This window comes from Urocitellus parryii, chromosome 12 (assembly GCF_045843805.1).
Source record: "Urocitellus parryii isolate mUroPar1 chromosome 12, mUroPar1.hap1, whole genome shotgun sequence".
Classification (NCBI taxonomy): domain Eukaryota; kingdom Metazoa; phylum Chordata; class Mammalia; order Rodentia; family Sciuridae; genus Urocitellus; species Urocitellus parryii.
Window position 1 is genome coordinate 68,480,991 of NC_135542.1, and position 13,693 is coordinate 68,494,683.

The following is a 13,693-nucleotide window of genomic DNA, read 5'->3' on the forward strand; positions in this document are numbered from 1 at the left end:
ATTTCACATTCTAACATAATAGAAAACATAAATAGAGAAAGCCAGATTTTGTTACTTAAGGCTCACATCTTTGGGAGATTTAAGATTAAGTTACATAGGCATTGTTGTTAATTCAAAGAACCTAGTGCTCCTACAGTAAACTGACATTTAACGTGTTAAGAATTAGGGAAAGATAGGGACAATATGGTAGGTCACTCATTTAAATAAATGGCTTAGTGATCTCGTTGGGGTGTGTGTGTGTGTGTGTTTTAAATCACAAACTAAGAGAGCTACTAACTTTTAATGTACTGATTTGCTGTGGGTTTATTTACTTAGGGAAAAAAAGAAATATTTAATGCCTTCTTAGATTGGTTTGCAAAGTGGTGCAACTGTGGTCAGTTTTACTTGATCCTAGTCGGCATTCTTCAGAAGTGCGTGTTTTGGGTGTCAAGAGGAATTAAGTGAATCCATCCTGGCAGGTGGCATCACTGGTAGAGGAGAGTTAAAGGAGCCAGGAAACTTTGTCCCCAAGAGTGATCTCTGAGGAATCTCAGCTGATTCTTAAGAATAGATAGGACTCTTAAGAATTGACCAACTTCGTCTTAAACTTCTGGCAGGAGCGTATACCCTGAGAACAGTCATACATAGACATTTAAAAGGAAAAACAATGGTTTATTTAACTGGAACTTAAGATGTACACTTTTGTGTCAGCCCTACCAAAAGTCAAAAGTAAGTAAAGCTGGAGGCTGTAAATGAGGGGTTCTTGTGTGAGAGTGCCTAATAATAATGATCACAAGAGTCACAAATTTGTCCTGAGTTAATTTGAGTCTGATTTCATAAACTACAAATCTTCCTAACCTCCTATAGTGATGAACTTGATCTGTTTTTCACTGATAAGATTATGAGTTACTGTTCTCAAGGTTTTCAGAGACTGGCTGAAATACTAGTTGGTTTTGTGCTAATTATTTACAAAAAAAAAAAAAAGTAGTGCTTTGCTGTCTTTATTGTTGTCTTAGCATGATCCCTGCCCGATGTGTGACTTGTCCAGTCACCTGCCATCTGTCACTGTTGGACCTCTGGATGCCTGTGATGTTGAATGCCCTTAACTGTCCACACCCCACCGGATAGAGAACAAGGGTTTTGGATTACTTCCCCCAACATCTCCCCCTTTCAATGGGAAGCAGTTTGGAGATATCATTGCCCATTTTTCTGTAGAAACTGATAGTGGGGAAATGTAATGGTAGTCCACTTTATGCTTTGAATATTCCCCTTGCTGCCCTGCCAGTGCAAATTGTTATTTTTTAAAATAATTTTTAGACGTTGATGGAGCTTTATTTTTATTTTATTCATTTATATGTGATGCTGAGAGTTGAACCCAGTGCCTCACACTTGCTATGCAAGTGCTCTATCACTAAGCCACAACCCCAGCCTGTAATTATTTTTAAAATGGACATTTCTTTCTCTTCTTCTCTCCCTGATCTCCTTAATCTCTCCAGCTCTGCCTAATCTCAAGGGAAACAGGATTACCTTTCTTCCCCATCCTAGGCAGAGTTATCTGTTCCTGAGTACACACCCACCATAGGAAGGAAGTAACCCAGACTTTGGGGATGGTACCAGAAAATCTCAGAAATGACTGTCTCCCAGATTAACAAGTGAATTACTACTCCAACAGAGAACGAGTGGAATGTAGTTTTGAGTCACCTCTTTAAAAGCCCCCTGTTCCTGCTGATGGACAGAATCACAGCCTTTGGCACAGGAGTCCCCTGTGTTTCTCCTTTGCTAGTAAAGCAATAAACCTTTTCCCTTTTTCTCAAAAAAAAAAAAAAAAAAAAAGGAATTAGGTGAGAGAATTTATGGATAAATTAGTATAAATCTGAAACTGCTGTCAGAAAAAAAAGCACTTATTAATGATAATGAACAATATTTTTATTTGTATTCCAATGACCCAATTAATATCAATTAATATATAGTATGAATGTGAAATATTCATTCAAATTTATATTTGTGTATATCATGTTTGTATTGTCTCAAATTATCGTTTATGTGCTGTCGTTTAAATATTTGGTTTTGATATTAGATGTTAATAACCTCTGCTATTGGTTGAGACATTGTATTAGTCAGCTTTCAGTTATTGTAACAAAATATCTGAGCTTGTCAACTTTAAAAGAGGAAAGGTTTATTTTGGCTACAGTTTTGGAGGTTTTAGTCCATGACCAATTATTCCTATTGCTTTATCCTATATGCCTATGGTAGCATATAGTTGTGGGGCAGCCTGTTTGCTTCATGGCAGGGAACAAAACAAAGAAAGAGATCAGATCCTTCAGTCTCTTTCAATGACAGGCCCTCACTGCTTTAAAACTTCCCACTAGGCCTCATATTCCATTAACACCAAATTAAGGACCAAGCCTATTACCACATGGGTTTTTTTCAACCTAAGGTAGAAATTAGTTGTTTCTAAGTCTCAAATTACTTTTAAAAATTTTAGTCTACTGTGCTGCATCTTCATTTTCCCATTTTTCTGATGCACTCATACTCAAAACATTTAATTTTAAGACTTAATTTGTAAGGAATTAGAAAGTCTAAGGTAATTGATGTTATGTACTTTTAAAATTTAAAAATTAACTTTAGTAAAATTGATTATTCAGTATATTGCTGTATAAACTTTAACTGGTACATAAATTCATAAAATCACCACCACAGTCAAGATAAAGAATCACTCTGTTTCCCCAAAAAACTACCTGGTACTCTCTCGTACCACATTCCTAGCCCCTGGCTTTCCTGCTGTAACTCTGGATAACCACTGATTTCTTATAAATTGAAGCACTCAGTATGTTTGTTACCTTTTAAGACTGACTGCTTTCACTTAGCATGACTTTGAAATTTATCCAGATTGTTGCTTATATGAATGATTAATTCTGTTTATCATAATAGTATTTCATTGTATGGCTGTACTACATGTTGTCTGTTCACCTGTTGAAAGATATTTGAAATATTGCCAGTTTTGGGTGATTATGAATAGAACTGTTATAAGGATTTATGTACAAGTTTTTGTGTGAACATAAGTTTTTATTTTTCTAGGATAAATATTAAGGGTTGGGATTGTTAAGTCATATGTTTGACATAAGAAATTGCAAATTGTTTTCAAGAGTGACTGTCCCATTTTGTGTCCCCACTAAAACCTAGAGGCATTCTTGTTGCTCAGCATCTTTGCCAACATTTTAAGTATTTTTAAAATTTATGTGTTTTTAATTTATTTTGGCTTAATTAGGATTTCCCAAATTAGATGGCTAACAGTGTTAAACTGTTCATGCAGTCAGCTGCCTTTCATCTGTCCTGCTTGGTGAATGGACTCTATTCAAATCTTTTGCTCATTTTGTATTTTCTTGCTGCTGAGTTTTGAGCATTCTTTACATGTTCAGGATACAAATTATGTGTCGAATATGCCATTTGTCAGTAGTTTCTCCTAGTTTGTAGTTTGTTCTTCTTTCTCTTGACAGTGTCTTTGACAGAACAAAAAATTTTTAATTTGATGAAATTGAATTTGGTTTTTTTTCTTTTATGGATGGTATTTTGTGTCATGCCTAAAAGTAATCTTCATAACTCTGTTGCGATGATTTTATCCATAGGTTCTAAAAGTTTTATAGGTTAACATTTTACATTTACATCTGTAATCTATTTGAAGTTAATTTTTATATGAGGTGTGTGAAGTTTATGTTGAGGTTCACATGTTTTAAGTTTACGTTGAGATTCACGTTTTTGCATATGAGATGAGTGCTCAGGTTTTACAACACTTTATTTAAATATTATCCTTTCTCCATTGAATTGTCTTTGCACTTGTTTGAAAAATAATTGGCCATATTTTAGTGGGTCTCTTTCTTGACTATTTTGTTTCATTAATTTATGTGTCTGTCCCCCCCGCAATACTATACTGTCTTAATTGATGTAGCTTTTTAGTAAATTTTAAAATCACATAGTGTAATTCTTTTAATTTTATTCAAAATTGTTTGACTATTCCAGTTTGTTTTAGCTTTTTAGAATTAGTTTGCATCTATGAGATATACCTGGGGTTAGGGGTTGATTGGAATCCTATTACATCTATAGATCAAATAGGAAAAATAGACATCTTTATGTTGAGTCTTCAAATCTTCAAATGTGATGTATATTTATTTACATCTTTGATTTCTTTTATAGTGTTGTAGTTTTCAGCATATAACTCTTTTAAATGTTTTGTTAGATTTATATCTTAGTATATCAGTTTTTTAGAGCCATTATAAATGGTATTTTAAAATTTCAGTTTCTAATTGTTCATTGTCAGTTTATAAAAATAGGATTGACTTTAGTATTTACCTGTATCCTAAACCTTGAAACCTTACTCAGTTCTCAGTGGTGTTTTTTTTTTTTTTTTTTTTTTTTTGGTGGGGGGGTGGTGCTGGGGAGGTTCTCTGGGATTTCTACATAGACAAATTTTTCTGTAAATGTAGCCACTTTTTTCTTTCAAGTCTGTGTGCTTCCTTCCCATACACTTTTTCTCATTAGTTAGGATTTCAAATATAGTATTGAATACAAGTGACAAAAGTAAATATCATTGATTTGTTTGCAATTACAGAGGAAAGCATTCACTTTTTCATGATTAAGTTTGAGGTTAACTGTAGGAATGTCCTTCCTTCTCCTTGATTTGGGATTATTTTACTCTTCGTTTCTTCTAGCTTTTTGAAGTGGACACTAACGTAATAGTTTTGAGAATTTTTTTTGTCAATATAAGCATTTAATATATTAACTGTAAACTTTTTCTGAGCATTGCTGAACTCCATCAAATAAATGTTGACATTTTTTTTTATTTTCTAATTGCCCTTGACACTTCCTCTTTGTCCTGTGTGGATTACTTAGAAGTTCATTCATTGTTTAATTTATAAATTTTTAGAGGTTTTTCTGTTATTGATTTCTAGGGTAGATTCACTGTAGTCAGAGAACATATACTATGTTACTTTAGTTCTTTTATTAAATTTGTTAAAATTTGTTTTATGACCTTAAAGATATGTTCATATTGGTGAATTTTGGTATACTTGAAAACAGAAAATACTTAGCTGCTGTTAGGTGGAATGTTCTATAATTGTCAGTTAGATCCAGTTGGTTGTAGTGTTAAGTTTTATATTCTTGTTAGTTTTTTTGTGTGTGTACTACATTTTTTGTTACTTAGATTACTGAGAGACAGAGACAGCATTGAATTCTCCAACTATCATTGTAGACGCCCCTGATTCTGAAGTTCTGTCAATTGTTTGTTCTGTTAATACATTGAGGATTATGTTATTTGTAGTAAATTGGCCCTGATTTTATCATAATGTTTTGGGTCTTTTTTATGCCTGCTTATTTTCTTTGCTTTGAAATTTACTCTAATAAGAGCATAGCCACTCCAACTTTTTTTTCTTATATGTATTTTTTAGTTATAGGTGGACACAATATCTTTATTTTATGTGGTGCTCAGGATTGAACCCAGTGCTTCATGCATGCCCAAGTGAGCACTCCAGCTCTGAACCACAACCTCAACCCACTTTTGATTAGATTTCTATGCAATGTTTTTCCCCCCATCTACCTTTTCATCATATTTGACATGAATTTCTTATAGGTAGCATAGAATCCAGTCATCCTTTTTAAAGAAAATCTAATCTTCGGTGTTTTGTTTTATTTTATGTGTGATGCTAGGAATTGAACCTAGGGCTTCGTGCATGCTAGCAATTGCTTTACTACTGACCCCCAGCCCTTTTTATTTTTTATTTTGGGACAGTGTCTCACTAAGTTGCTGAGGCAGGCCTTGAACTTGGAATTCTCTTGTTTAAGCTTCCCAAGCAAGTCACAGGGATTGTAGGTGTGCCCACTGCTCTGGCTTTATCTTGTTTGTAGATCATTTACATTTAATACATGTAGTCATATGTTTAATTTTTTGTTGTTGTTGTTTGCTTTCTTTCTTTTTCTGCTCCTCTTTAATCCCCTTACTGCCTCCTTTTAGATTTCAAGTTTTTAATATTCCATTATTTTTTATCTGTTGTGGGTTTTTAAAAATTGTATCTCATCATAGTGTAAGAGTACCCATTAGTTTGTGTAGTTGCTCTAAGGGTCATATACATGTTTAGAATAAGTATTTTTCCATTTATGTGGGATGCAGAAATTTTAACACTGTATGTTTCTTTACCTCCTCTCTTAAGTGTATTATCTTATTTATAACATACACACATGGAAAGCCATATTAGACAATTACATAGTTTTTGCTTTCAACTGGCAAACATGTTTGAATAATTTATTATATTACTAAGATGGCTACCTTTTTTTATTCTTTCTTCATTACTGATGTTCTAGTTTTCTCTTTATATCATTTCCCATTGTCCTTGAGTAATTCTTCTAGATCAGATCTGTTGGCAATAAATCCTTTTCGTTTTACCTTTACCTGAGAGTATTTTTATTTCATTTTCAATCCTAAAGGAAATTTTCATTGGGTATAGAAATTTTAAATTGTTAGTTCTTTTCTTGGAGCCCTTTAAAAATGTGCTATTTCCTTCTGGACTCCAGGGTTTCCAGTGAGAAGTTTAATCATTCAGATTGCTATTCTCCTATAAGCAATTCATCACCCTTCTCCCCGCCCCCACCCCCGCCACTATTTGGACTATAGTGTGCCTGGGCATAGTTTTCTTCTTGATTTTTGTGAGTTTCTAGGATCTTATATACTTGTGCTTTTACCAGGTTTGTTTTTTCAGTCACTCTTTGCTCAGATACTTTTCTCCATTGCATTCTTTTACTTTCTTTTCAGAGTACTGATTAGACCTTTTGATATCCCAAAGGTTCTTGAGTCTCTGTTCATTTTTTTCCCCCAGACTAGATCATTTTCATCAGTCTGTCTTCAAGTTCACTGACTCTTTTGTCATATCAACTGTACTTACTAAGCCTATCCAGTGATTAATTTTAGTTATTCTGTTTTTCAGTTCTAAAATTTCCATTTGGTTTTATAGAAGTCTCCCTTCTCCATGGTTTCAGTTACTCATGGTCAACCATAGTCTGAAAATACTAACTTGAAAATTCCAGAAATAAACAATTCATAAATTTTAACTTGAGTTAAAACTGAGTAGTGTGATGGAATCTTGTGTTAATATTCATTCATTAGTCAAATAATGAAGGAATGACTAATTAATTCATTCATTAATTGACCCATGAACAAATTGGTCAATTAGACAAGTAGCTGTCTTTTATTGGATTGACTTATCAGTTTCTCAGTGCATGTATATGGGATTTAATACTACCACAATTTCAGGTATCACCTGCAATTCTTACAATGTATCCCTTTAGATAAGGAGTGACTGCTGTGTTTCATAGCTTCCGTTTCTTTTCTGAAACATTCTGTTTGCTTCATGACTGTTGGCACAGTCTTTGGCCCTACATCAAATCTACTAAATTAAATTCAAGGAATGGGGTCTAGTAATTTGTTTTGAAAAGCCCTCTGATACCCTATACATACTGAATTTAAGAATTACTCCTCAATGTCGTATAACTTCACAAGCACTCAGTATGGCTTAATTTCTTAGCAAAACTTTAATAGAAGGTAAAATTGCTTTTTCCCATTTTTGAAACATGCTAGTATGCTCAGATCTAATTTATTGCCAAGATTACTAACACATAGATTGAAATTCACACTTTTCTTTTTTACCCGAGACGTTAAATAAATTATAAACACCACAACTTAAAATTGTTGAATGTACATATATAAGGAAATTAAACTTTGATGTAGTTGTTGGCCAATAAATCACTTAGTCTCTGATCATTACAATGCTATAAATTGTCCTGTATTTTAAATTTCAGGATGTTAGTATTTTTTGTTCTAGATTTTAGGCTAACTTTCAGATTAAGATTGGGTTGAATAATTGGAAGATGGGTCTTATTCTATATAATTTCTTTTTTGCACAGAAGATTAATTTACATATGCTTATAAGGTATTTATGTAAATTTGCCATTCAGGACAAAAATGTCAGTCTTATCATAAGAGTCTGTTTTTTAATTAATCTATAAATCACATAGACCTTGAGGTGTATGTAGGTTAGTGGATTAGATTAGTAAGTATATGAGGATGTGTGGGTTAGTTATAATGTATTGTTTCTCTTGTTATAAACTTTGGGGTCAGAAACACTTGTGTTCAATTCCTAAATCTTTTACTAATGATGGGATTGGGGAAATCAAATATTAATTTTACATTATAGAAATAGATTATAGATTATAGTCTATTAATATTTGTGTTAGATTTCAAGTCCATTACCCCATGGTTTCTGCATTAGCAACAGACCTCCTGTCTGCTTAATACTAGTCAAGGAATAGCAGTGTTACGGAAAAAAGGACTGCTGAATACTGAATGTTATTATATCTTCCCCTAATTAATGTTATTATATCTTCCCCCTAATTCACGTGTTGAAATCTAATCCCCAGTGTAGCTGTATTAGGAAGTAGAGCCTTTGGGAGGTGATTATGTCATGAGGATGGAACCTGCATAAGTGGGATTAGTGCCTTTATAAGAGGCCAGTGAAATTCGAGTTCTTTCACTATGTGAGGTTTCCATGAGAAAATGGCCATCTGTGGAATCAGAAAGTGGACCTTCCCAGACACCAAATCTGCTGGTGCTTTCATTTTAGATTTCCAGCCTCAAGACTGTGAAAAATAAATTTCTATTGTATACAAGCCACCCAGTTTTTGGTATTTTTGTTTTAACAGCTGTAGAAGACTAAGACAAGGGCCCTGCCCTCAAGAATCTTACTATCTATTGGAATAAACAGGAAAACAGTTTATTATGCAAAAGAAATGATTGCTATGATGAAGGTAAGTTCACAGTACTGTGGATGTGGCATGTTGGAACCAGGTCTGACCCACAGAGCTAAGCTGTTTGTAGTTTGAAATCAACTGGTGGTGTATACACCACAGAAACCCACAAATGTGCATATAGTCAGTTCTGCTATAATGGAACATTTGCATTCCTAAAAGTCACTAAATAAAAGGAAAACTGGGATTGAGACGTAACTTACACTTTAAAAAAAAATAGCAACCTAATAAAAATGATAGCTTAGTTTTACATGTTAAAATGGTTAAGAAAAACGAGTATTACAGCAAATATAGTATTTCACATTGATAAAGACCTGAAGTTGGCTTGTGGAAGTAGACATGGGAAAATTTTCTCTTGTGGTTTCTGTGAAATGGTAGAAGGTTGTCAGAAATCAGATAGAGTTAACACCAGATGTGAATGGGTGTGACTGATAACACACAGGTGAACTGAGGTAGCTAGGAAGTGTTTGGGGTGTGTGTATGTGCTGTATATTCCTCTCAGTTGGGTGTAGTTTTCTGCATTAAACTAGTATTTAATGACACATGAGCAAATGGGATTTGTATTATTGTCATATTGTTCCCCAAAGTAACCTGCACATTGAAACAACTTGGAGTTTTCAAAACCAACATTGTAGCAGAACTGAGTGGTTAGCATCCAGCCCACTCTGAGACCTGTTTTATAACATGCCACTGGAAATGGCACTTGAAGAGACTTAAGGAATGAGTATGGTATTTTGTCAAGTATAGTAAATGTAGAAGGAGTGCATACCAGAGAACAACAGCATGTGGAAAGGCATACAGAAGAAAACCTATTGCATTCAGGAAACGTATGTGGTTAGAACTTGAAAGGAAGGAAAAAGAAACTCTGTTAATAAAACTTAATGATTAAGCAGGGGCCAAATTCACAATGACCAGATATCTAATTGAAAGAATGTACATTTTATCTCTGAAGGTGTAGAGACCAGGGAATTTTGAACAGGGAATTATATATTTTTTTAAAATATTTATTTTTTAGGTGTAGAGGGACACAACACAATGCCTTTATTTTTATGTGGTGTTGAGAATGGAACCTGGGTCCCGCCCATGCTAGGTGAGCGCTCTACCGCTGGGCCATAATCCCAGTCCCGGGAATTATATTTTCTAATATGATTTATATGGCACTATCTGGTGACAGTAGGATGGTAGTTTGAAGAAGACCATTGGGGTCTGAGAATCTAGGGAGCTCAGGAGGAACAAGTATGTGTCTTCCATAGAGCTATAAATGCTTTACGGACAACTGTGTCCTTTCTTTGTTCCTAGTAATTGTTGTTATTGTAATTCTGTTTCTTGATTTTAAGAGCTGGGGTCATGAGCAGATGGTAATGAGCAGGTGAATTTATAGCCAGCTTTACAATAGCTATTTTCACTATTAGCTTTATTCTTACAGTGTTTAAAAGTGGTGTGGTGAATCATTTGAAGAAGTTTTAACATCTTAAGGTGCATTCATTGAAAAATAATTATATGGGCCAAAGTTCTCTTTGCCCACTGAATCCCTTTGGCGGGGGCACTGGGAATTTAACCTTGGGGGGGGGGGACAATTTACTACTGAGCTACATCCCCAGCCCATTTTTTAATTTTGAGACAGAATCTCACTAAGTTGCTTGAGGCCTTGCTAAATTGCTGAGATTGGCCTTGAACTTACGGTTCAGCTCCCTAGCCATTAGAATTATAGGCATGTGCCACTGTGTCTGGCTAGATTCATACTTTTTCCCAAATTATAAGAAATGAAGAAATAAAAGGAGAAAACTCAAGGGTTAAAGAAAAAAAGCTATTACTATATTCCTTCAAGTGAAAGTTATATTTAGATGCAGATGATTTGAGTAACAAGTCTAAATTAAGAAAGCTATATATCCCTTCCTTTAAAAAATTTTCTCATTTTGTACCTTAGCAAGTGTTTTGATGTGTGTTACAGAGAGTAGGGCACTTATAATCTGGTTGAATATACCAAAAGCACACTAAATCCAATTGGAAACAGGCTTAAAACATAAAACCGTGCCTATAGCTTCCAGGTACTTAATTCACATGTCCCACAGTGTATTTAGGGTTATAATTATTACACAACAAATATTTGTTAAAAGGCTAAAATGCAGTACTCAAATTTAGGGACAGTTAGAGCCAAAAAGTAATGGAAACATTGCAAGTTTTTTTTTTAAATAATTTTTTGATCTTTGAGACTGAAGAGTGTAATTAATAGGTTATGGATTCACAGAGGCTATATACTCAAGAGTAATTTGACTCAATATATTTTCTTTGAGGCAATAGTTGCTGCTTTTTTTTTTTTTTTTAGTTTCACAATTGGGCATTGATGGGATTTTTATTTTTAATGATAAAATTTAAAAGTTACAAAAATTACACATGATCATCTTAGAACAATAAAGTATTCTACTTGTTAAAATAAAAATTAAAATTCCTCATATGCTTCAAGAGTGCTGATTTTTTTTTTTTTTAAATTCCTTGCCTGCAACTCTTTGATAGGGATCAGGTCATCAAATACCAAGTTCCTACTATAGATAATGTTCACCTAAGACTTACTAACCTATGACAGCCATTTGTGAAAAGAAACCATGAATGTGGGCGTATAAAAATGAAACTTATTATCAGGAAGTGGTTATAGTTACACTATAAATCATTTACCTCAGTTTACTTTAAAGGTAGATATTTCCAATCCTTACTTAATCTTGACAGCTCCAAATTATACATATTTCCATATTCCTCTACCTTAATTTTCTTAGAAGTTATAATCTTTTCCTTTATGCCAGTATTTTTTCTAGTTCTTTGCATTTACTAAAACAGTATTGTACCTTTCTGTCATGAAGTTTTTTCTCTTTAATCCCTGTCCTCCATACATTCATTCATATTGCTTTATTTTCTGACTGATTTGTTTGGCTCTTCTAAAACATGCAGTGAATTATCTATGGAGTCATAATCACTTATAAGACAAAAGTCAAAGAATAAAAGCACTTTGATTAGCATGACATGTAAGATCCTTTAGTGTCTCTCTTCTCTGCCTTTCAGGTTGCTTTTTTTTTTTTTTTTTTTTTTAATGGGGGAGAGCCAAAGGACTCATCCCATCAAAGTTGATGTTTATTTATTTTTTATTTTTTTATTTTTTTTAAAGAGAGAGTGAGAGAGAGAGAATTTTTTAATATTTATTTTTTAGTTTTCGGCGGACACAACATCTTTGTTGGTATGTGGTGCTGAGGATCGAACCCGGGCCGCACGCATGCCAGGCGAGCGTGCTACCGCTTGAGCCACATCCCCAGCCCCAGGTTGCTTTTTCTTTTACTGTACATCTGCTGTACTTCAGCCATTGGAACCCCTCTCTGCCTTTGGGAAAGGCAGGTCTTTTCCTGAGTCTGTGCTTTTGCAGTGTCTCTGTCTGAAATGCCCCTTTCCACCTGACAGATAATCTTTAAAACCCAGCTCGAGATCCTCTTGTCTATAAAACCTGCCTGTTCCCTGTGGATGTTAGGTTTAGTTAGGCGTATGTTGCAAGTTATGAAAACTCCTAAATCCCAACAGGCTAAAGACAGTATTAACTTCTGAACTCTGAACTGTAGAAGTTCAGAGTTTATAATGTAAGGCTAAAATGACAGCTCTGCTTCATGAAGTCATTTTTAGCTCATGGCTTCAGAATGTCTCAGATTTGACCTTAGGCCTCATAGTTCAAAACTGGGTGTCTTTATTTTAAACAGCAGGGTACAGGAAGAAAAAAAGAAAGGAAGGAGAGAAGGGCCTATACCAGAGGTCTCTTAAGAAAGCTTTCCTAACCAAAGGTCGAATATGCTGTCTGATACGTAGATGCTCACACACAATAAGGCGGGCAGGGAGACTGGAAGTTCATTGGATTAGACAAAGGGGAATGAAGGGAAGGGAGGAGGGATGCAAATAGGAGACAGTGGAATGAATTCGGCCTAACTTTCCTCTTTTCATATATGAATACATGACCAGTGAAACTGCAGATCGTGTTCAACCACAAGAATGGGATCCTAATTAGAACATCGGTTATATTCCATGTGTGTATGTATAATATACGTCAAAATACATTCTACTGTCATGTATGTCTAAAAAGAACAAATTAAATGAAGAAAAAAGAAAAAATGTTTTCCTAAAGCTTCCATCATATATATGTGCTTCATTTCACTGACCAGAACTTAGTCCATGGCTGCAAAGAAGGTTGGAGAAATGTAATCTTTATTCTGGGTAGCTTTGTGCCAGTTAATTATGTTATTATGGAAGAAAAGGAGAACAGGCATGGAGACAGCTTGCAGTCTGGCACATTCCCTCAACTAGAGATAGTTGCTTTGTGCTTTGCATTCCCATGGCACTCTTAATTAATTCACACTTAAATTGTAATTTATTTCCCTTTTCTCCTGGATTGTATACTTCTCAGAGACTGTGTTTCATCTTGTTATCTCCAGCACCGTATATAAAGTTTACCACATGGTCCATGGCCCATGTTGAAATAATAAACATATTCAGGAAGAATACAGCAAAAATATCAGAGACACATACCAATAGCAATATTTAAATTCCAAAGTATTTAAATAAGCCATTGCTTATGTAGACATTAGTATCTACTTCTTATACTTAAATTTTGTTTTTCTTTTCTTCATTAAATGAAGAGAAGTAGATACTGCCAGTTGTAAAGGACTTGGCTTGTCCTTTTAAATATCTCAAGATGGATTGATCATATAGAACATGAAGTAATTTAAAAGTTCACATAATTCTTCTGTTACACTTTTTTATTGGACTAAAATGGACATGAAATTTAACATTTTTAAGTGTACAGTTCTGTAGCATTAAGTGCCTTCACGTTGTCATACAA

General features: G+C 34.2%; 1 protein-coding gene across 6 annotated transcripts in view; it reads left to right on the plus strand.

The window, feature by feature from the left end:
• Positions 1-13,693, plus strand: part of Socs5 (suppressor of cytokine signaling 5) — a 59,263-nt gene that overhangs the window by 17,964 nt on the left and 27,606 nt on the right. For 2 of the 6 annotated variants that reach the window (XM_026385732.2, XM_026385736.2), the window contains exon 2: positions 8,722-8,826. The exons of the other annotated variants lie outside the window; for them this stretch is intronic. The gene's annotated coding sequence lies outside the window, so the exon portion shown is untranslated. The remainder of the gene's footprint in view (positions 1-8,721; positions 8,827-13,693) is intronic. 6 annotated transcript variants of the gene reach the window in all.